This window comes from Stenella coeruleoalba (assembly GCF_951394435.1).
Source record: "Stenella coeruleoalba genome assembly, chromosome: 9".
Classification (NCBI taxonomy): Eukaryota; Metazoa; Chordata; class Mammalia; order Artiodactyla; family Delphinidae; genus Stenella; species Stenella coeruleoalba.
This window is the reverse complement of record NC_137155.1, coordinates 97,559,798-97,584,756: the sequence shown is the minus strand read 5'-3', so window position 1 is coordinate 97,584,756 and position 24,959 is coordinate 97,559,798. Positions and strand designations below refer to the sequence as shown.

General features: G+C 42.7%; 1 protein-coding gene across 13 annotated transcripts in view; it reads right to left on the bottom strand.

The window, feature by feature from the left end:
* Positions 1 to 24,959, bottom strand: part of CNTNAP2 (contactin associated protein 2) — a 977,311-nt gene that overhangs the window by 171,407 nt on the left and 780,945 nt on the right. The window lies entirely within an intron of this gene.

The window sequence follows — 24,959 nt, the reverse complement described above, 5'->3', positions numbered from 1 at the left end:
CGACCAACTTCTTAGAATCCTTCGCGCTGGAATCCCTCCTGGCTGAGCGATGCACACGCCATCAGGAAGGACCCTGAGTCAGACCAAATACGGGCCAAGCAAGATGACTGGCCAGAGACAACCTGGATACTAACCCCATCACCATAAAACCTGAGGCCGCGAGCCATGTGGCAGAGCAGCTCTCTGGGGTTCCCTGACCCTGCGGCTCTCTGCCCAGGTGCCCCTTCCCAATAAAGTCTCTTGCTTTGTCGGTACATGTGTCTCCTTGGACAATTCATTTCCTAGTGTTAGACAAGAGCCCACTCTCGGGTCCTGGAAGGGGTCCCCCTTCCTGCAACAGTATCACATGAACCACTAATTCAAGGAACTCATGGGCATCTTCTGAGAGATCGGAGCTGCTTTGGATGTTCACCCAGGAAAGCCCTTGGTGAAACCCTGATGAAGTCCTGGGAGGCTTTGGGTCTAGTCTTCAAAAATCACAAGACATGAAGGTAGAGGGAACTGGGCTCAAATTTGGTGCTGCCTTTAACTGGTTATGTGGCCTTAGAAGTCGCTTCGCCAGCTTCTCTAGGCCGCAGCATTTTATATGTGAAAGAGAGGTAATAACAGTGAGAATTACAAAAGATAATTAAAGTAATTAGCACATAATAAATAGTACCTATTATTATTATTAAGAAATTAGAAGAAAGGTCACCCATCCTTCAACAGTTTTTTCCTGTGGCCTGATCAATGCTAATTAGTTTTTAATCATTGCCTGGCAGATAAGCTCCTGCTACAGTTTCTCCATTGTTTGCTCCATGTTCTAAAAGTACCTCCTGACTCCCTGTGAAAGGCTGGGGGGCTAGCAAGGTCTGCTTGGTCTTCACAGTTAACTGTTTCATTGCCTTCTGCACATGCCCTTGAAAGCATTTCCCAAACTTCTTTGCCCGTGGAACCCGTTTCTCTCGTAAGACTTGACATCCCACTAAACTAACATTACACAGAGTGTATTCTGTGAAACATCCGCTCTACATTATAATGAATAGGAGAGGACCGATTTTAAGAGGATTCTTTCCTCTGGGAATTTTGAAGTCTGTTCTTGTTAAAGAAGCCTAGCACAGAGAGAGTCAGCAGCACAGTGTGGTGATTCCGGCTCTGCAGTCAGACACCTGTGGCTAACCAACCCTGTTAACTTGGTCAGTGGCTTGACACTCTCTAAGCTTCAGCTTCCCTCTCTGGAACCTGGGGCCTCAGGTTGTCGTGAGGGTTCAAGAACCCATGGATGATACTCAGCCTGGTGCCTGGAATGTATGATAAGCGTCCAAAAAAGATTACTTAGTCATATTCCAAAGACAGGTTACCACTTTCTACTGAGGGCCGCAGATGCCACCCTGACCCCCACCTCACACGATCACACATGTGCAACACTCCACCCGGCACTGCTGCAGAGGCTGCCACGTCCTGCTTCCCACTGAGCTGTGGTGAAGAGGTCAGCTAACTACAAGCTCTCAACCGTGGGCAGTACTGTTCTCCTCCTGGACCCCCACCCAAGGGCTTTTGCAAGTGTGTGTGTGTGCGCGTGCGTGTGTGCGCGTGTGTGTGCGTGCATACATGGAGGGTACTACTGGCATTTGGTGGGTGGGGGTGAAGCCTGCTGAGTGTCTTGTGACATGTGGGACTGTCTCACACAATTCAGAATTGTCCTGCTCAAAATGCCTAGAGTGTCTTCGCCGGGAAACACAGGATTAAACAGACACTTAATCCACGCTAGTCACTGCACGACTCACCAGGATGTAAAGGTGCAGCAAATGCGTCAACGCCCTTAAAGAGTCTTCTGTCAAACTGAGCAGGACCCTGTGGGGCTCCTGGGCACAGAAGCCTTTCTGTGTCCCCTTCCTTGGGTTCCAAAGTGCAGGTGCAAACAATTGCTGATCAGGGACGGGAGGGGATGCAGAGACCAGGGAGGAACAGTCAAGAAACAATAGTGCAGCCTTGGGGCAGGGTCCTGGTTCCCCCTCGGGGGACACACATAACAATATCTTTGCGCTCTTCTGCAGAATCAAGGCCCCCACCAAATGGAAGATGTAACTACCTGATGGTGCTCTCTTCATTCCAGAGAAGGTCACAGCTCGCCCATCATCACCTGACACCAGATGATCTCTGGACTGAAGGAATGCGGACCCTGCGTGCACCCTCGTCCTTCTCAGCAACCTCGCCCCTCGACTGTGAAACTCCTCACAAACCCCCCTGGGTTGGGGCACACTGTTCTGAGGGCATTAGCCGCTGTGGCCCCCTTTGCCTGGCAAAGCAATAAAGCTATTCTTTTCTACTTCACCCAGAACTCTGTCTCTGAGATGTAATTCGGTGTAGGGGTACAGAGGCCAGATTCAGCTTCACGTCCAGTGGCAGGTGTAGGGGAGACACACTGACACTTTGAACACGTGTGGTGAGAGTTATGGTGGTTTACTTGGTAGGTTATGTGAGAAGAACCCCCCTCTTACTGCCCAGAGGATCCTGAGCTGCCTTTTCCACTCTCTCAGCAAAGAGAGTGGAACTGATCACCAGCTGCATGCCCGGCACTATGCCGGGTGCTGAGGTTACAATCCTTGTTCTCAAGGTGCTCTTGATCTAGAGGAGAATTTAGGCTAACAGACATCATCAGAAGGCAGTGTGCTCAGTACAGGATCAGGTTTATATAAGGGGCACTTGGAACAACAGGGGTACCAGACCTGTCTCCAGGGCTCCAGGAAGACTTCCCAAGTGAAAAGACATTGAAGTCGGGGCCCAAAGAGCCAGAGGCGGGTCGCTATGTAAAGGTGAAGATGAAGACAAGCCACTTTCTAGCTGAGGGCGCAGCGTTCAGACAAACTTAGGGGCCAGAGAGTCTGCAATGTGAGCATCGTGCTCTCAGGTGAAATTTACACGCTCCCTTTTTTTTTTTTTTAACAGTATCAGTTATTCACACAAGACTCACTAGGCTCCCACTACTGCTGGGAAAACAGTGAAGGAGACAGAGGTGATCCTTACCCTCAGTAGTTCAGATCCTAGTGGGACAGACGGACATTACTAGGACTGGCTGATGTGACAGCGTCTAGCAGCTGGTGGGGCGGGGAGCATTCGGGGACAGCAGGCAGGCAGGCCGCCCAGAGCAAAGACACCAAGGGGTGTGTTTTGCCAGCAGAGAGGTTCTACCAGAGGATGCAGGGGTCAGCATCTTGGAACAGGTTTGGGCCAAGCAGGAGAGAAGAGGTAGACCTGGGGCCTGGAGAGAGGGAGGGAGGAAGGCTAGAGATCAAGGCTGGAGGGTTTGACCAAGCCAGAGGCGAGCAGACAGGGCGGATGCACAGGGAGAGAAAAAACGTACCGGGCCCTTGAAACTCAAGACTGAGGAGCGCAGCACCTGGGCCTGGGAGGGGTGGGGGTTCTGAGCAGCAGAGGCTGAGGAAGCAGGTAAAGCCAAGGAGACCACAGGCACCTGAGCCACAGATGCAGCGCATCGCCGGTGAGATCCTAAGCTCCCTTGGGCCAGGCTCTCCCCAGGTATTCTGCTCCCAGAGAGAGGGCAGAACTGAGTCCCTGACAGCACTTCTCAACAGGCCTGGGAGTCTGTTAAAATGCTGGTGCTCAGGCCCAGCCCCAGATTTTAGCTCAGAGGGTCCGACTCAGAGGGTCTTGAGAATCAGCACGTGTAAGAGGCGATGCTTAGGGACACAAGAGTCTGAGGTGCTGGGAGCTGGAACGGAGGAGGATAGTGCGCTCGGTGGGGCTGCTGGGCGGTCCTGTCTGGGTGAGAACTTAACGCTTTTCTCAAATAAACTGGCGACAATCCTTCCAAGGCAGATCATAAAGGGAAATTTGGAAAGCTAGGGATTTTGGATAAACAAATAAAAAATATGCCATAGAGAATACTTTTGGTGTATTTCAGAGTCATCCATCGTTAAGAAGCTTTAAGGATTCATGCCAGTATTGGAGGAAGGGATATACCACGCTTAAAAGCGTTGCTCTGAAACCACATTGTAACCCAACTGTCAGAGCGGGGCCTGGGAGTGCTGTGAGCCATTTAAGGTTCCAACTGGCAGAATTACAGCTGTTGTTTCATTGTTTCAGATCTTTTTAAGGAAATGCCAAATCAGAGTACTGCAATTTCATTTAGGAAAGTAATATTCCCATCTCTTCTGGATGAATAATTAAGATAATGCTTACTTCACAAGCCCCAGATAACATCTTTTCCCCCATTAAATGATCAAAAAGTTGACTTCGAATGCTTGATTTAAGGTTTAATACTAATATGAGATAGTTTAATTTTTGATGTTAATTTTTTTGGATAAAAAAATGATAAATTTTGGGTCTAGTTATTCTAAGATATATTATGAAGGAGATTTGTTGAGTTATGTGTCTCAAAATTTTGAAATTTTGAAATTATGCCAGACTTAGGATCATAAAGGTCACAGGCATCTTGAAGCAGAAAAGTAATCTTGTCTTAACCATTTCTTGGTCTTCAAAATGGATCATATGTAAATTACCCCTGACTGTGGAAAGTAAGTTTGGAAATGTCTGAAATAAAATCCACAAACCATACATCCCAGAAAAATACCACAAAGGTTATTCTCCCCTTTGTCTAACCAAATCCCTGATGCTCACAGTGGAAAAACAAACAGCTGGCACCCACCCCTGTAATTAAATTGCTCATCTTTTTCTCCTCCAAGTTCTATAATTCTATTCCTTTTGTCTTTTCACTTAGGATATGTTTTGCAACCTGTATTTTTTAAATAGACATGATTCTTTCTGTTCTCTTACTTCCCCGAGGACCCAGAATTGAAAGTCCCCAACTCACAGATGGGTTCTTTCGCAAAAGTTTATTTCAAAGTCAGTAACTTGCAACTTGGAACTATTTTCCCATAGAAACAATGCTTTAAATGATGGTTAGTTTGCCAGGAGAGTCTACAAATGCTGAATCACTCTGGATGGGTAGTAAAAGATAACTGAAGAGTGCCACTGTGTATTAGTAATTAAAGCAGAAACAACAGCAACAACAAACGTTAAGGTGTACTGTGAGTGTGAGAACCCCAGGGAACCATGTTCTCACAAGGCTTTCATCTCACTTATTCAGGAGTGTGCTGGTAAACGTTACACAGCTAGCTCTCCTGGGGGGAAACCCTGATTTGTGGTCTCCGCCTAGTCCCATGGTGTAAACACTCCTACCTTGGCTGATTTCAAGCTGCCAATGTGGCATCACTAAGAGATGATGGAGTTGGGAAGAGATGTTCACAGTTGGTCTATCAGCCTGTGTGAAATGCATTCACCCACTGTCACTGACCCAGCCGTTCAAGCAAACCACCTTTACTGAGCCCCCATCTTGGCAGGTGTGTTAGGCTGCTCAGGCTGTTATAACATATTACCATAACTGGGTGTTGTAAACAACAGAAATCTATCCTCACAGCTCTGGAGGCTGTAAATCCAATACTGAGGCGCTGGCTGGTTCAGTTCCCGGTGAGAGGTCTCTTCCTGGCTTGCAGACACATTTTCTTGCCATGTGTGCACATGGCAGAGAGAGAGCTAGCTCTCTGGTCTCTACTTCTGAGGGCACTAATCCCATTATAAGGGCCCCACCCTCATGACCTCATCTAAGCCCAGTTATAGTCATCCCTCGGTATCCATGGGGGATTGCTTCCAGGACCCCCCTCGGATACCAAAATCCTTGGATGCTCAAGTCCCTTATATAAAATGGCATTGTATTTGTATATAGCCTACATACATATTCCTGAAAACTTTAAATCATCTCTAGATTACTTATAATGCCTAGTATAATATAAACATTATGTAAATAGTTGCTGGTGCATGGCAAATACAAGTTTTGCTTTTTGGAAATTTCTGGAGTTTTTTTTTTTTTTTCTAATATTTTTGATCCATGTTTGGTTGAATCTATGACTGTGGAAACTACAGGCATGAATGCTGACTGTACCACCAAAGGCTCCACCTCCAAAACCACAGCACTGGGGCTTAGGGCTTCAACATATGAATTTGGTTAGGGAGGGAATGCAAACATTCAGCCCATAACAGCAGGCTTCCTTCTTTTTACCTCCTGCTGTAACCAAACTTTAATATTTGCTTCCTCCTTCCTGCCTTCCAAAGCTCTCTTCTACTTTGTCCCAGTTACCCTGGATCCTGAAAGCTCTGTTCAGCCTCTATAAAATTTAGGAGAAATTTCTGCAGAACAGACACGGCAGCCCCAGCCTCAGGTCATTAAACTCTTTCATGGCTGAATTCCAGTGATCAGAATGATCACTCTCATTAACTGTTTTTTAATTATCATTGAGTAAAAAAAGTTAAGTGAATTTTATGGAACTCTGCTCCTAGAGACCTTGGACGTCACCCTTCTGCACGTTTCCCGATTTTGAATCAGGCCCGGTTCCTTCCAGGGCAATCTGCAAGGCTCAGTTATGTTTAAACTTATTTCCTATTCTACTCCCAAGGCCCCGCTATCCTGAAATACAACCAGTTTCTCTCCTGGCCTTGTATCGGCAAAATCTGCTTTTTCTCTCCAACTGTACCACTCTGAATTTCCCTCCTGACTTTTTAAATTCTGATTGTTTGCTGTTTTCTTTAATTTACTATAATCATTTTGGGCCAACAACATTGGATGCAGACGGGTTAATGTTCATCTCTACTTGTTCTGTTTCCACAGGTGAATACATGTCTATTGCAGCCATTTCCCACCATTCTTTCTAAAGGTCAGGGCACTGCCAGGTCAGTTTGTGTGTAATAAATTTCAAGTGTCTGAATCCATACAAAGGATAAAAATACCAAAGAAAAATCTCATACATTTAGCCTGAATGGTATGTGCTACCCATGAGACACAGGTGTAAAGTTTATTACTGGAAGCACATCAATAAACTATATGTTCTATGAGTTGACTATGGAGGAGCCAGGGGACCTTCTCACTTGGAGTTTAAGAGCCAACAGTACTGAACACATTTACTAGAGTCTTAAACAGGAAGACAGTCTGCATCCAGAATTTCCAGGGTCATGCTCCTGAAACTGTTACTAAGCATTACTGGCATACATGGCAGTTAACAGGTTAGAATGTTTTGGGGAGAGCAAGGGAGATGAGGATGCCACTGCAGCAAACTTCAGCTGAGACATCTATAAGGGATTAATGTGGTACAAGCGGAGGGCAGGAATCAGAGGTGTGGGTTTTAGTCCTGATGTTGCCACCAAGTAGCTCTATGACCCTGGTCAGGCAAGTCATTGAATTGCTGTGGACTTTAAATCATTCTCATCTTAAATACTGAACCCATATCGATCTGGCTAGCACCCAGGCTCTCCCATATTTTCTTTCAAATATTTATTATATTTGAAAGAATATAATAAATTTAAGCCATGAAGCTATTAGATATTTAACAGGGAGTAAATGATATTTAAGTTAATTACTGAGGGAGAATGAGATTTAACTGGGATTTGGGGGTAGGGAAAGCATTCTAGGAAGAGAAAAGAGCATGTGCAAAGGCCCTGAGGAAGGAGGGAATATTAAGGACCAATGCAATCAAAGTCAGGATGGCTAAAATTCGGGGGCAAGTGGCAGGAAGAGGCTGGTGAGAAAGGGAGTGGCATGTTGAGGATTTTTTTTTATATAGAAAGTAATGGGCAGCCCTGAAGGGGTTTAAGTAGAGGTGATATAATCCGATTTGCCATTTTAAAAGATCATTCTGGCTGCAGTTTGGTGAAAGGATTGGAGGGAGCGGAGAGCATTTTACTCCTAAACTTAAATTTCATCCCTTTTCTTAACATTTGGGGTATCATTTGGAAGGGGAGTCACTAGAGACATTTCAGAAAATCTGTAAATCTTCTGAAACTTCACGTGAAAGTAAGTTAAGTGTGTATGCACTTTTCTGGGGAAAGAGTTAATAGTTTAAATAAAATTTCATGACCCCAACCCCCCAAATTTGAGGAAAAAATAATAAAAATTAGTTCACTCCTTACTCACTCAAAATGATCCACTGAGGTGCTCAGGGTCGTTAGGCTCTGTGTTGGATGATGACTCAGGCCCCAGAATGACCTTCCTTACCCTCACTCTCTGGACCTGCTGCTTCCTAGCTGCGTCTCCTGTGCTCTGCTTGTGGTCTTGCCTGATTGGGTTACTGGCTTTCACACCTCCACTTCCTTCTCATCCCTTCCATTCTATTCCTTACTCACTATTCCGGTCAGGGTAAGCGCCAGCTCCTTGCTAAGAGCCCCATGCAGTGTACAGAGCTCTTCTAAGTGCCCTCCCAGCTCTATGTTATAACTTCAGTCCAACGCATGTAACCTTGTTCGCATTGAACTGGTAAACATTCCTTGGACTCTTACTCTAGGCTAGGCCCATGCTGATAACAAGAGCAAACACACGAGACTTTTCCGGGAGGGAGTCCGCAGTTGGCTGGGGGGCCATCAGGAGAGCAGAGCGTGAGATTTAGAATCACAGAGTGTGTGTGGGCGGCAACAGCAGGGGAGAGAGGGGCTGTCTCAGGGGTGGGTGAGGGAAGATCTGGATGATACGCTAGGAAGAGGACCCTGAGTCGGTACCGACAAACAACCACGTACCTACAAGACTCGAGACTCGCAAGGTGGCAAGGGTGCTCCTGGGGAGGACGAAAGCATGAACAAAGCACAGAGGAGCGGAACGTTTTGGGGTTCAGGAACTTCTGTCAGAACGTTGCAGCCTCGCTGTACTTTAGAAAAATATGTCTGAGGCAAACTCTCAGAGATTCTGACTTAATTGGTCTGGGGAAAGGCCTGCCTGTTGGTATATTTCAGGTATATTTCAACATTTCCTGGGATGACTCCAATGTAATGCATTTAATCGATGGACCCCTCCAGCTCTATTGCTCTAGGTGTTGGGTCTAATTCAGTGGCAAGTGTGGGGTGACAGCTGGCAGAAGGTGCCGCTAGGAAAGAAGGCAGAAGGGAGGCTGCAAAGGGTCTTGAATCACTTGTTTTCAAAACTTTTAGAAGAACCCTATACTTTGAAATAATTTCAAATGTACAAAAAGGTTGCAAAATTAGTGCAAAGAACCTCCATATCCTACATATCCAGACTCTGTAACTTTTAACACTTTTAACACTTCACCACATTTCTGTGTGATGAACACACACACACACGTGCACACACAAAGACTAAGTCCTGAAACCATACGAGAGCAAGCTAAGAAACCAACAGTAACACAATATTGTCCCATTCCTGGGGAAAAATGTATATACAGACACAGATACTTATATACACGCAGATAGTTTTAGAAAACCATCTTGAGGCTATATGTACATGTATGCGTGTATATATATATTTCCATGTAGAAAGATTTTTGCAAATAACCAGGCAACGTAGGGGGCCCACCTCACCTCTTTCATCCTGGGAAGGAGGAGAGGGGAGAGAAAGGGAAGGCACGGAAGGGGCGAGGAAGCTGGGAGCTGAATGCCTGAGTTACACATCTGGATCCTCACTAGAGTGTGAGCGTTTTAGGGTAAGAACTTTGCCTGGTAACCTCAGCCAGCCCCTGGCATCCAGCAAATACACAATATTTTTTGAATTGAGTTGAATAGAATCTGAATTTTTTTTATAGCAACAGTATATTCTTTAACTAGTTGATCTGCACTGACCTTCCTTAGCTGACAATTTCTTCAGTCTCATTCCCTTTGTAAAGTGGGCTTCTTGAGAGAAATGCTCTTCCATCAACTTAGACATAATCATTAATTAAAAGAGAAGTTTATTAATGAAAGTGTTATGAGAGGCATTCAGAATAATGTATCCAAAAGAATTAAATGACTTACAGCTTAACAGATGTTCTTAATTTCTACTGTTTTTTCTCCCTTCTATTGACTTAGCAAGTGGGAGCATATTTTGACAGATTGGTTAATTGGCTAAATAGCCTTAACAGGCAAAGTTGTCCCCAATCAAATGTCTCTGCCTCACTTTACCTCTGCTCCGCTAACTTCATCGTTTGCTATGGAGCTACGGCTTTTAGGAATTATTTCTTTGTAAATTTATTTACTTGCATAATTTGTGCCTGTGCCAGATACAAGGACCATTCTATTGATTCTATTCATTCTGTTGCTAAGTAGCAAGTTGCTTCTTCTTTGCTCTGTACGTGACACTACACATCCCATGTTTTCGTGCCTGCTCAGCTGATCTGAAGAGCCAAATAGAATTCTTAACCACAGGGTCCTTGAAGACGAGCACTGTTTATAATTCACTGCTGTAGCCGCGAAATCTAGTGAAAGGAGGCACTCATTGAAAGTTTGTTGATTCAGTGAGTACACTTTTGAATTGGAGCCAGATACACGTTTACACGCCATAAGGAAATGAGCTTCTACTGAACTCCTGCTATGTGTCAGACACAAAGGGCAACTTTTATGTATTATTTAATTTAATTTAACAGCATTTTTGAGATAGATGCTATCATCCTAATTTTACAGATAAGGTAACAGATATTGGGCAGTAATCTGCCCAACATCGTCCACAAAGTGATTTGTTTACCAGCTTCCTGTTTAGGAATTTTATTTATTTAAGTCTTTACTGAATTTGTTACAATGTTACTTCTGTTTTATATTTTAGTTTTTTGGCAGCGAGGCATGTGGGATCTTAGCTCCCCAACCAGGGATCGAACCTGCACCCCCTGCACTGGAAGGCGAAGTCTTAACCACTGGACCACCAGGGAAGTCCCTTGTTTGGGAATTTTAAAAGGAAACAATCAGGTAACCATTGATTGTTTATTACTCCCAAACATAAAAATACAATTGACTCTTTAAGTTGATAAAATTCTGTTTTCTTTACCAGCTAAGACCCTAGTAGAAAAGAACCAGAAAATCCACAAATGTCCTAATACTTATGATAATCTTTTGTTAATATTAAAATGATTTCTATTTTGATTTTAAAAATCCACACCCGAAGGTCGTGGTTGACTGTAAGATTTGAGACATTCACATATATATTTCTTGAAATCCAAAGCCATTCCCATTTGATGATTCTTTTTATAATTAAAGCAGGGTATATCTTTTGAAACAAGTTATTTTTCTTGACCAAGGAAGGTAAAAGGAATGACTGCTTATTATTCCTCCTTATCTCGCCATTTTGTCTGTGTGGCTACTTTATTTGGTATGCTAATAAGCCTTGAGATTTGTTGAAATGTTCTACCCAGCCCTGAACTGTCCTTCAACCAACAGAAACCATCCTCAAACTATCTGCCATCCTTAGAGAACATGCCACACTGTACGGGCAGCTTTAATGTGGGTCAACTGTCACAGCTGGAGTCTCACTCAACAGATGGGAAGTGGCCTCCCGTGGACAATGCTGATGGTTACATAAACAGAGTGATTTAAAGAAACTCATCTAGGGTTGCTGTCTTGAATGAGGCATGAATGTATGAAGTATTAGAAGCTGGTGGCAATCCACTTCATGCAACTCAAGAGCTAGGTTATATCCCAGTAGAGTTATCTGAGACCTCACGGTATTGGTGGATGTTGAGTAGGTAGGCCACACTATGCCTTTTGAAAAAAAAAAAGATGTTTATTGAGAACTGTTAATGATGCCACACAGAATCCAGAAGTGGGCAGGCCAAAGGCCACTGGGCTCCTCCCCAGGCCAGGGGCTGTCTTTACGCTGAGTCTGCCTTTCTGGTTTGCAAATGACCTCCCTGGCTCTGTTTTGCACAGCTTACCAATTGTTTCTGTGACAACTGGACTTAAACATTCATTCTCCTGTGAAACAGATTCAAAATGCAGTAATTTCAAAGGCTTTCTCACACTAAACTACAACTGGTAATTGACAAATATGTATACTGATGACCAAAGGTTCCTTGAGGGCAAACACCACATTTTAGTTGATTTTATATCTCCAGAGTCCAACACAACACCTGGCACGTATTACGTATTTAATACACACTTGTCTAATTAATGAATGGATTAATGGTTTCATGGACCAGTTTGGCCACATTCAGATTTTTTTCAGAGTATAACCCCTACCATCTCCCTGCAAAGAAAATCTTAGACATGTTGGCAATGTATTTCTATCACCATCTATAATTTTTGAGGGTAGAAGATAAAATATGGGATAAAAAACAAAGATTCACCTCAAAGAAGCCAAGAAATAATTGGCAATCAGTACATTGTTTTTAAAAGATAAGTTCAGGATTATGAATTATCCAGAGTTCCAGAAAATGAGGTTGTCATTAAATAGTTGTATATAATAGTTGTATATTTTGTCTGCCTTTTGGTGGAAGAAGGAAAAAAAAAAAAAGAGAAAGAAGTAGAAATAAGAAGAGGAGAAAGGAGGGCTTCCCTGGTGGCGCAGTGGTTGAGAGTCCGCCTGCTGATGCAGGGGATGTGGGTTCGTGCCCCGGTCTGGGAAGATCCCACATGCCCCCACCACAGCAAGAGCCCTCCTGAAATCTTGTATATGCTTGTAACTTGTGTGGGGAAATGCACATTTTGGGCCATTTGCCAGTTCCTCTTTTCCTTCTACTTCAATGAGAACAATACTTTCAAGTGAGGAGATGGCTTCAATTACAAAACTGACAACTAAACTTTTACTTTAATATTTTTTCCCTCTATTCTTCAAGCATGCCCCTCTTTTTGCACCACATCTGTGGAAAAAGAATAAATTTATTCATGGCTGTGTGAAATAAGTTTATTCTTATATGAAATAAATTAAAAATACTTGCAAAAGGTTTTCTATATGGATCTATAGTTCTCTCTACATTTATAGAAAATCAACCTTAAAATGGTTTCCAGGAAATGAGTGTGTGAGTGTGTGTGTGTGTGTGTTTTCAGAAAGTATGTATGTAACTATGTGTGTGTATATTTTACCCAGAAATTACGTATGAGTGTACACACACACACACACTTTCCAGAACACTGGGAATGGTTTCCGGGAAGCACTTGTGGGCGCTTAGTGACATGCCCCACCCAAATGTGCCCGGTGGTTTGCTCGCTGCCCTGTCCTTTGACACAAAGGGAACTGCAAAAGCAGCTCCTGGAAGCAGGAGAGAGACCAAGGCCGGGATGGACTGCACGGCACGTGAAATGCTGCGAATGCTCAGAGTTAAGGATTCTCCAAAAGGCTCTGTGCTCTTTTCAGCACCCAGGCCAATCGTTCCAAGAAACACAGTCTGAAGGCACAGGTTTCTGGTGTTTTCAGGCTTTGATCTCATGTCTAATGCAGAGGACCCTGGCTCGGGAAGTGAGACTGTCTTATTCCCAATTAACAAGTTTGCCTTTTCTGCTGGTAACATTCCCCTCCAGAAATGTCGCTCAACAATCACATGCATCAGTTTTTTTTAACTAGGATCCTTCCCTGCCTATTGCCATTTTTTTTGTTCCATAGGTTGGGGAAGGTTTAAAATAATTACTTGTTTCTAATTTCACATTTTTCAATAGACCCAACTGTAAAGAAATGTCTGCAAATATATTCTGGTTCTAATGGTGTCTTTGGGTTTAGAAATAATGGTGGCCATGGATGGCGATTTAAAATGCATGTTGCTGCCCATCCCTGATTTCATTCTAATAGGAGCTGACCCACTGGAGGAGGAGGGTAGGAAGCCTAGCTGCATACAAAACCAGCTTTCTCTTAACTGGCTTGTCTCCTGAGAATGAGGGAAACCAACTATGTGAGTTTTCTCATGTCTATGAAAAAAAGGAAACTTTTGAAGACAAACTGGTGTAATGTATTCAGTCATAAAGGTAAAAAAAAGTTTTAGCACTTGGCAACTGGAAGGAATGGGACCCAAGGGTGTAAAAATTCAGTTTAAGATTCGAGGCTGGTGAGCATTATTAGTTAATGGTTATGAGCTCAAAAGGTGGAAGGACTTAAGGTCAAACATAAACAGCAGGGTAAAGCGAACCCTCACAAATCAGAAGTTTAACTGGAGCACTAGATGTTTTAAGACTTGTGGACACATTCTTGCCTTCTTGGCCAAGACCCACACGGCTTTCTTTTTTAGTGACGACAGCTAGTGACGGCACATGACGACCACAGTCCTGATCGTCAAGAATACTCTTTCCAAAAGACATTTTGCTTTTTAATTATTTTATACTTATAGTTGCATGTAATCTGACATTCTGAGAGTTTATTTCCAATCAAATGACAGAAGCATAACATAAATCAAACTGAGAAGCAGTTAGGGAGATGATGGATTTCTGCACCTCCACTGATGCTGGGAATTGGGGTATCACTGCTGACACCAAATCACATCACCTGAATCCAAGGTGCTTCCCCACTTTCTCTAAAGCTCAGAGCCAGTGACAGGATCTACCACTTATGGGGAGTTAGAAACTATGTTATTTAGTTTTACCATACCTTGAGATACAGGTTATCATTCAGATTTAACTGATGAGGGGATGGACCTCAGAGAAGGTGAATAACTTGCTAACGGTTACACATCTAGCAAGTTCTTAGTATTAACTACCATGTTGTGTTGTCTTTCAAGGCTTTCTACTTGTACCCGACCTGGAAGAAAGATGTGAAAAAGCAACCTAGCATTTTTCTTAAAAAAATTACTCTGGAGGGTGGTAGCATGATAAGTGTATGTGAAGGTTTTGCAGACAGAGGGCTATGTTTCCTGTCTAAGAGTCGTCTCAGAAATGCTCCACACTCCAGTGCTGGCCACTAGAAATGCAGTGTGAGCCACGCCTGGAGTTTGAAATCTCCTGTAGCCACATTAAACAAATAGTGAGTTACTGATAATGACATTGTATTGAATTTATTATATCTAAAATATTATCATTTCAAAATGTAATCTATATAGAAATAATTAACGAGACCATTTTACATATATTCTTTCATCCTAAGTCTTCAAAATCTAGGTGCTTTTTTGAGCTTATGGTATGTCTCAATTTCGACTACCACCGTTTAAAATGCTCGATAGCCACACGTAGCTAGTGGCGACCACACTGGACCGTACAGCTCTTGGGGACGAGAAGGGAAAAATCAAAGCATTTGCCAGTGTCAGTTGTTCTCTCCAGCCTCTGGAGAGGTGGTTTCTGTATGTGCATTAGAATCATTCTGGAAGCTTTTAAAGCACACAGATGCCTACGTTCTATCGCAAACCATTAAGTTAAAATTTCTGGGAATAACCTTCGGACATGCCTGAGCAAAGAGCAACTTGAAAGCTCGCATTTCCAGTTCAACACTCTTAGAGTGAAAAACAGCAAGAACTTGCTGGAAATATGCCCTCTACATATCTCCCCAGGAATCTGGGGAGCTGCTACATGGAAGATTCTGGCATTTAGGATCCTAGTCATTTCTTCCCTTTAAACACTTGAACCGTTGCTTGTAAAATTGGTTCTTCCTTTGAGTTTTTCTGACTTTAAGTGATGCAATGGAAAGAAGAGATAATTTAGCCAGAGTGATCATTTCATAACATATGTCATACGACATCACTCCTTTGCTCAAAACCCTGGAAGGGATGCCCATCTCCTGAGCAGAAGCTACTCCCCTGCCAGGAACAACCACACTGTACAAAATCTGGGCTTCTCTCCCCATTTCCAGCTGCATTAGTTTCTTCACTTCATTTCCTTCTACTCTTTCCATTACTGCTCATATCCCTCCATCCCCAGCAGCCTCCTGTGTGCCCTGAGCACCTATCTCAGACCAAGAGATGGGGCCCAGGCATCAATATTTTCAAGAAGTTATGTCTGCCTGGGGGAGAAACACTCCTCCGGGGCAGCGTGTGGATCACACGGCCGTCAGGCTGTCCTCCTAGAAGCGCTTTCTCTGAAATGAGCTTCTGCTAAGCTCTGAGCAGCAGAGAATTTCACACTTTGTAACTAGCACCCGGAATGCAAATACGCTCTGGAGCTTTAATCACCCGCTAAGACAAGGGTAGGGTTGGAATGTTCTCATGAGGGCTCAGGTGCCTAACAAGGACGTATCTGAAAAGATGACCACTGCACGTTACTATAGATGTGGGCCCAGGGAGCAGCCAGAAGTAAGAACCAAAGGGAGACGCAAGACGGAAGAGATATGGGAACATATGTATATATATAACTGATGCATTTTGTTGTAAAGCAGAAACTAACACACCATTGTAAAGCAATTATACTCCAATAAAGATGTTAAAAAAACCCAAAACTATTATGGTCTGCTACCACTTGGGGAGGACATTTCCAGTCACAACAATCACATCTGAAGAGCAGGGATGCAGTATTTTATCTGGGGATGTTTTAAAGGGGCTGCAGCAGACACTGTCTTACCTCAACCATTAAGAAGCAGCTCCGTGAAGCACTGGAGGCGTTGCTTTAAAGCATATAAGGTAACTAAAAATCGGCACTAGATATCTGAGGATTTAAAAACCTTTATGAAACTTTCATGGATTTTCTTACTTCTTGGATAATTTCCCATTGCCAAACCTATCACCTTGAATACAAAAGGCAGTCAGCTTCCTATCCCTGACCTGAGGCTTCAAAACACACAGAACCAAGGCAGTAACCTGCCCCCCCAGGGGTGCTGGCTCTGAGGAGCAGACAACAGCCCTGGTTACCACAGGTTTGGGTCAAACCCCTTCCAACCCAACCATTATCAATCTTATGAGCCAACCTGGGGATCCCTTAATGCGGGAGTCAGGAGTCTCATCTGACAGCCTCTGTCAGGTCGAGATTTGTGCAGCCAAAGGACATGGCGGTCACAGTCTAGTGGCTCCAGCTGGAAATAACCTTTTAGCTTCTCCAGAGCTCCAGGGAAAACTCTAGTGATGACCACACAAATGGAACTTGAAGAACTAATCTCTGCTGTGCAGGATGGAGGGGAAACTTTGGGACATGACTAGTTTTAAATGAACTTTGCAGGTGGGATGTTTAAGCGGCTTCGCTAAGCTCCGCTTCTTTCCATCAGACTTAGTTGCAGGAGGCGGCTGCTTTAAGATCCTCAGCTGATGGAGTACGGGGAGCTGTCAGAGGGCTCATGCGTGTCAGGATGGCTGAAATGCTTGCTTTTAATTTGATTTTTCTTTTCGTATGCTATGATCAGAAAAAGAAATCTTTGCCCCGAATGAGACATGTTCTGTTTGAGCCCCAAAGCTTTGTTTTGTATACTGGCTATTGTTTTGCTGTGAAAAATGTTAAAAAGAATGGACATTTTGGCTTTGTTTCTGGGATCTTAAAAGAATTGTTTTAGAATTTTTCCTGTTGGGTGACCTTTTTTTTTTCTCTCTTGGTATTGCTGCAGGCTTTTTAAAGGCTTTTTATTTTGTTTTTATTTTAATATACAGTTTCAGAACTATGCAATACATCAAAGGTCTTGCATTACATTTTTTTCAAGTAATCATCCATTTGTGGATAAATAATCTTACACAATTAGGGAATAAATCTAGGAAAACTGGGGTCTAGATCAAGAAATTCTGATGTCAAAATAAAAACTAGCCCCGAGTTATTAAAAAATGTATTTTTGGTCAGGGACACACATTTTTAGTGCTAATGCAAGTGAATGTTATTTGAAGTGAATTTATGGTCAGTTTTCAGTGTCAAAGAATAATTTTCCCTATGAATAAAGTCATATTTGATGATGTACGTTAAACCAGCAGCACGTGGACAAAGTATATAAATGAATACATAACTGAAGGTATATAAGTCAGCTTAACATTTTTTTTTCCTTAGGAATGTGCAGTCAAGGAGTTAGGGGCACTCTGTCTAGAAGACAGAGCCCCAGCTCACGAGGGCTGTTCCCTGGGTCCCTCCCCCATGCCCGGATCCTGGTGCAAGCCCGCAGACGTTCCTGGAAGGACCTCGATGTGTCTATCTGAGTACTGCTTGCTCTCACAGCTCCAGAGGCTGTCCTCTGTCCTCTGCCCTAAAGAGAAGCTCATTACCTCCTGAGGAGAATCAAGGCTCAGTGGTTAAGGAGACAGGAGTTAGGGCTGGATTGCTGACGTCCAAATCCTTGCCCTGCCACTTAGATAGATAACCTGGGGCAAGCTACTTAATTTCTCCATGAGCAGGTTTTCATGTTTCTCAAATGGCTCTAGTAAAACTACCTCCCTCATCGGATTCTTGTGCAAGTGAGTTAAGTAGTACATGTGAAATGCTCACATCATCATTGCTAGACTCACCTGCAAGGAGCCAGTCACCATTCCCAAGCCCCTCCCTCTATCGCCTGCTGCAGCATCTCTACGAACTCCTGTCCCACTCCTAACCCCATTCCAGGGAGGGGGTGAGTTTCTAGACCCAGACACACCCCCCTCCACCTGCCCGCCCCCAGTTCATCCCAGTCCTGCTGCTGTGAACTCTTCCATGCCTAGCCACATCACGAACTAGAAAAAAGCCTAATTAATAGTTGATTTATTTCATTTGGGATTAAGACGTGAGACACTTGAACTGTACTTTCAAAATATAGTTTCTCTTGCTGGGTCTTGACATTCAAAAACAATTTTAGAGAATTTCATTTATGACTGCTCCTTGGGATGAGTAGTCAGTTGATTCTGAAATTGGTCAGCTCTGGGGAAAATTCATCTCTTCTGTATGGGCAAATGGAAGGTTCTCCTAGGAGCTCTTTTAAAATGCTGTTTATGTTTTTGCTTTCAATTAGTGCTTGCAAAGTTGTTAGTGATCTGGTATAATGATCAAGACAAAACTGATTGGCTTTGACGGGTCAAATGTTGATGCAGATATTTTTGGGTAGGCATTTCTAAACTCCTGCTACCCCTGGCAGCTCGCTCAGTATGATGCATTTGTAAGATTGTGTGCTCTGAATGCCCGAGCAGCCCCATTTTTCTCCCCATGGTCTTTGTTGTGATTTGAGTATTCTGGAAATATTAGTGATTTCTCAGAAAGGAGTTTCACCAAGAAAATGGAGAAATAAAAGTGATCTTCAGATGCCTGGAACAATGTTATCAGGGTCTCAGTTACAGGATATATTAAATTCTGACCTGGATTATTTAATGGATATCACAGCTTTGGAGTCATTCCATCACTGTGCAATTCTGATTTTAAAAAATAGCTCTTACTCGAAAAGTGTTTTCATTAAAAGAAAAAAAAAAGTCTTCAATTTTAAAAAAGAGCAATTAGACTGTTTTTTAAAAACAGACATGTGCTCATTATAAAAACCTTAGCACCCAAAGATGCAAATAACTTACAATCTCCTATGCTGCTTTGACAGGAAAAAAATAAAGTCGTATTTCACAAAAAAGTAACAGCGAACAGAAACTGAAATGGAACTAAAGGAATTGCTAAACTTTGGGTAAAACAAAGTTAAGAAAACATGATTTCACTGCCTCCTCTCTGGTTCTGATCCAAATTTCACAGTATTTGGCATTCATGCTTCCTAATTTGTGATCTGCAGTAATGGCTATGTCCATGTTTCACTGAAGACAGATTTTTCTTTTTGTCTTTTATTTCATTCTTTTTGATATCAGTGGCTTTGAGGGAGAGGAACAGAAGTGTCTTTATTCTACTATTTTTTTATCTTCACTTTTCAGCAATCATTTTAATGTGGTATTTAAGTTTATCATTTTGAAGGATGTTATGATATACATAGTCTAAGAACTCAGTTTACTTCTAAAAGGCTTAAAACACATAACAGAGGCCCTTCACTCTACAGCCCCTACCCCAAATCCCATTCCTTAGAAGGAATCTTTTTTCCCCCCGACATTAACTCCCTATTTCTAAGTAACAAGCTTATATTGTTATTCTTGATCATATATATTTTATAGCACTTGCATCTATATCCTAGGGTAATCTTTTATTTCTTCTTTTGCCTGTTTTCTGCGTACCTATCACTAATTAATCCTCCATTTCTCAACTGGAAGTGTAACTCTCATTTCTGTAAACAGAGAAAACTGTTCTGTATTTTCCTTGGAAACGTCGCCCCGGACTATCCATCTTCCTTTTTCAAGTTGAGCTGGTTGCTCTCTTGGCCTTGTGCACAGCTGCTGTCCTCGAATCTTCTTTTACCATCATCCTGGAAACTTTTAGAGTTTTCTATTTATATCTAATAATCTGACATTTTATAATGTTATTAATTCATATGGTTTTCCCCCCTTCTTTGTTTTATGTTGAGCCCTTTCAATCTTTAAACTCATGCCCTTCAGTTCAGGGAAATTGTCTTTGATCCATATATTTGACAGTTCTCTCCATCCCTTCTTCTATGTTCTCTTTTTCTAGCTCTTTTATTACCTGTATTTGAACTTATTGGTTTCGTCCTCTTTCTTATCTTTTGTTTCTCTCTCTTTTTTTCTCCTTTTTTTTTCTGCATGATTCACTAGATTTTTACCTTTGAAGTCTTTTAATTTTAAATTTCTGCTATCAGATTTTAATTTTCAAAATTGTTTATTTCTAATCTCTGAATTGCATGGGGAGAGGGCATACTTCCCTCCCTTCTTCATGGATGCAGTATCTTCTCTTCTCTCTCTGATCTGTTTTCCAAAGATGGCTGCCACAACAGCTCTCATTCTCCACCCCTGGAACCTGGGCAGCCTTGGGACCTGCTTGAACCAATTGGATGTGGCAGAAATTACGGTGCATTGCCTTGGAGGCTAGGTTACAAAAGGCAATGTGACTGTGGCCTGGGGAACTGGACCAATCACACTGGAGCCATGCTTAGCCAGGAATGCAGCTGCCTGCCCCAAGTCCACCTTGGTGGAAGAAGCCACACTAGCGCAGTTGGGTGGCCACGTGGAGGAGCCCTGAGTCGACCTGAGGAGGGAGAGAAGCCTGGCCGGCTCCCGACTCCTCCAGGTCCAGCTGCCATCTGACTGCAATCCCCTTAGAGCCTCCAAGCCAGAACTGCCCTTAGAGCCCTTCCAAATTCCTAGGCTGCAGAAACCATCTGAGATCATGAAATGTCTGCTATTTTTTGTTTTTTTTTTTGGCTGCACCTTGAAGTATGTGGGATCTTAGTTCCCCGACCAGGGATCCGACCTGTGCTCCCTGCAGCCGTGGAAGCGCCGAGTACTAACCACTGGACTGCCAGGGAATTGCCAGTCTGCTATTTTAAGCCACTAAATTTTGGGAGCAATTTGTTATGCAGCAAATGGACCTGCAACAGAGAATATGAATGGTAGTTTTTTGGTTTTGCAAAAAAATTTGTTCTTCCAGTATGATCTTTGTTTACACTGAATCCTCTGTTTGGTCTTTGTCATGTTAGAGACTTGAATCACGTGACGGGTGATGATGGGGGAGGTGAGAGTGAGGCTCTATATTTTGACCAGAAGCTTATTACTGGGTGGACTTCACAGCTGGGTGGCAGGTCTGGTCCATTTGTATCTACCGGCCTTCTCTCTCAGGGATGACCCTTTATCCCCCAAAGAGTCCTTCAGTTTTTCTCTCAAGGAATTTGCAGCCAGGATTTTGGAAGCCTGAGTGAAAACTTTCACTCGATTCCTGCACTATCTGGAGCCTTGCCCTCCAGCGACAGAACCTCTAGTTTTCTGCCTGATTTGGATTTAGGGCAGCTACCCCACTGCAGGGGGAAGATTGGCTCCATTGATAAACTTGAAGCCAATCCTCTGTTGTCAACTCCATCTTTCAGATACCCGGGCCCCCATTTCTGAACCTTTCCAGGGGTCAGAGCACACGTCTGTTGCTTGAAGAAGTTTTCCTTCAACCGGCTAAGGATGTAGCCGCCTTCCTTTGTCTACTAAGTTCCTCCATTTGCTTGCTGTCCTTTATATGTTGCTGTCCTCTCCTGTCCTCTTTGCTCAGGCTGACTTGTGTCTTTTTTAAAAAAATCCTTTTCCAAGGATTTAAGGGTGAAGCAAAAGCAAATAGGTGTGATCAATCTGTCACATTTAAGGGGAACTGGAGCCTCTAATATCTTAATGAATGAATAGCTTAGCAAATAAATGTGCTCAGAGAGCACAAATTAAAAATTCATCAAAGATTGAATTCAGCTAATAAAGAAATTGAAAATTGTTCCATTTCACTGCAGTTTGCTCTAACAGGGCAAAGGTGAAGTGTCCAAACTCTTTCTTCATTAGGAAATAAGAAAATGAAGACCCTCAGAGAGGTAGAACATACCTACTCATTATCGTTTTGCTTTCAAAAGTCACACGTGCTCATTGGAAAAAAAAAAAAAAGGACACTTTTATAGAGGAGAATGGCAGAACAGTTCTACCATCCTACCTTCCCCACTCCATCACACGACCTCTGGAGGGAACCTCTGGAGGGAACCTCTGGAGGTAACTAGTGCCAATAGTTTCCAAATTTTTTAAAAGAAGAATGGAAGGATTACATGAATATTTTGCTCCATATATAATCTGATTCCACTCATGCTGAAAACAACTCTGTGTGTGTGTGTGTGTGTGTGTGTGTGTACTGTGTACATGGTGTATATTATAGCATGCACATACATGCTTTTTTTTTTTGGCCAGGGCTCCCCTTTACCACCATAAGATGCCAACAATCGGAATATTCAGTGCATTTTGGAGCGGGGAGGAGTTATTGCTTTTATATATATATATATATATATATATATATATATATACACACACACACACATATATATATATATATATATATATATATATATATATATATATATACACACTTTTTTTTTTTTTTTTTTTTTGCGGTACGCGGGCCTCTCACTGCTGTGGCCTCTCCCGTTGTGGAGCACAGGCTCCAGACACGCAGGCTCAGCGGCCATGGCTCACGGGCCCAGCTGCTCCGCGGCATGTGGGATCCTCCCGGACCGGGGCATGAACCCGCGTCCCCTGCATCGGCAGGCGGACTCTCAACCACTGCGGCACCAGGGAAGCCCAACTGCTTATATTAATGGCAAAAGAAGAGTGAATTCACCTTCATTTTTAGATAAAAGAAAACCAAATGAATGTGGCTGCATGCAAAATGCTACACACAGTACCATGCATCCATTTATCATCACCGGAGGGTGTCTGAACTGCAGAAATCTTTCTGAGTAGGGTTCTTGCCCAGGAAATGCATGGGCTTTTAATACAAACACAAACAAACTTTATATATTCTGCCTTTTAAGCTTAATAATATATCATGGACATTTTCTCATGTGAATAAATATGTCTATCGCACTCCTCCTCATGGCTGTGTATCACAATTCAATAGCAGTCCCTCTACTGATGGATATTTCGTTTTCCCCCCTACATTTCACTATCCCACAAAAATATGCTATGCTGACTGGTCCTGTGGATGTGTATTTCTCTAATACTAATGTTTCTCTAGGATAGGTTTCTTGAGTGTAATTACTGGGTTAATAGAATACACCTAGGTTACGTTTTGATAGAGAATATTCACTTGACCTCTAACCGTTCATTTTCACACAGTCTCATGCACATGGTGAGTGTCACCTGCAACCCCCTCCCGTTCAGCCTGGGACACCAGCAAAGGGAACGACTCAGCCTGGACCCTGACTTTGTAAACGTGCGGCTGTGCAGCGCTACAGCGGGCTTTCTCAGTGACACATCCATCTTGCCAGACCTTTCTTTTGAATTCTTTGTTCTCCAGTGATTAATGAGGTGCAAGTTAAAATGATAAAGAATGATTTTTGGTTTATTATTTTCATAACAATGAAAAAAAGGTAACACTGCTGATGGCGCTGGGAGAATCGGGCTTCTATCCGTATTGCACGCACACCGGCGCTGTGTTTTGGGAAATTAGATGGGCTCCACACATGGAAAGTCACAAACATTTTACAGCCGCTAACTCTACCTCTCTGCATGTGGCAATCCATCCCAAGTAAATAATGTAAAATACTAAAATGCCATTTACAAACACGTTTACCACAGTATTATTTAAAATAAAAAATTGGAAAGAATTTCTTTTTTTAACTTTTCAATATTAACTGTTTTAAATTTTCAAATATACATACAAAAGTAGAGAGAATGATGAACCCACATACCCATCAGCCAACTTGAACAGTTATCAACATTTTGCCATTCATCTTCATCTGTCCCTCACCTCAATTCTTTCTCCCTCCTAGAATTATTATTATGAGTTTTTTTGTTAGTTTCTGCTTTATAACAAAGTGAATCAGCTATACGTATACATATATCCCCATATCTCCTCCCTCTTGCGTCTCCCTCCCACGCTCCCTAACCTACCCCTCTAGGTGGTCACAAAGCACCGAGCTGATCTTCCTGTGCTATGCAGCTGCTTCCCACTAGATATCTATTTTACATTTGATAGTGTATATATGTCCATGCCACTCTCCCACTTCATCCCAGATTACCCTTCCCCCATCTCTACGTCTGCATCTTTATTCCTGTCCTGTCCCTAGGTTCTTCAGAACCATTTCTTTTCTTTTTTTTTTTTTTTAGATTCCATATATATGTGTTAGCACATGGTATTTGTTTTTCTCTTTCTGATTTACTTCACTCTGTATGACAGACTCTAGGTCCATCCACCTCACTACAAATAACTCAATTTCATTTCTTTTTATGGCTGAGTAATATTCCATTGTATATACGTGGCACATCTTCTTTATCCATTCATCTGTCGATGGACACTTAGGTTGCTTCCATGTCCTGGCTATTGTAAACAGAGCTGCAATGAACACTGTGGTACATGACTCTTTGAATTATGGTTTTCTCAGGCTATATGCCCAGTAGTGGGATTGCTGGGTCATATGGTAGTTCTATTTGTAGTTTTTGAAGGAACCTCCATACTGTTCTCCATAGTGGCTGTACCAATTTACATTCCCACCAACAGGGCAAGAGGGTTCCCTTTCCTCCACACCCTCTCCAGCATTTATTCTTTGTAGATTTTTTGATGATGGCCATTCTGACCAGTGTGAGGTGATATCTCATTGTAGTTTTGATTTGCATTTCTCTAATGATTAATGATGTTGAGCATTCTTTCATGTATTTGTTGGCAGTCTGCATATCTTCTTTGGAGAAATGTCTATTTAGGTCTTCCGTCCATTTTGGGTTGGGTTGTTTGTTTTTTTGTTATTGAGCTGCATGAGCTGCTTGTAAATTTTGGAGATTAGTCCTTTGTCAGTTACTTCTTTTGCAAATATTTTCTCGCATTCTGAGGGTTGTGTTTTCACCTTG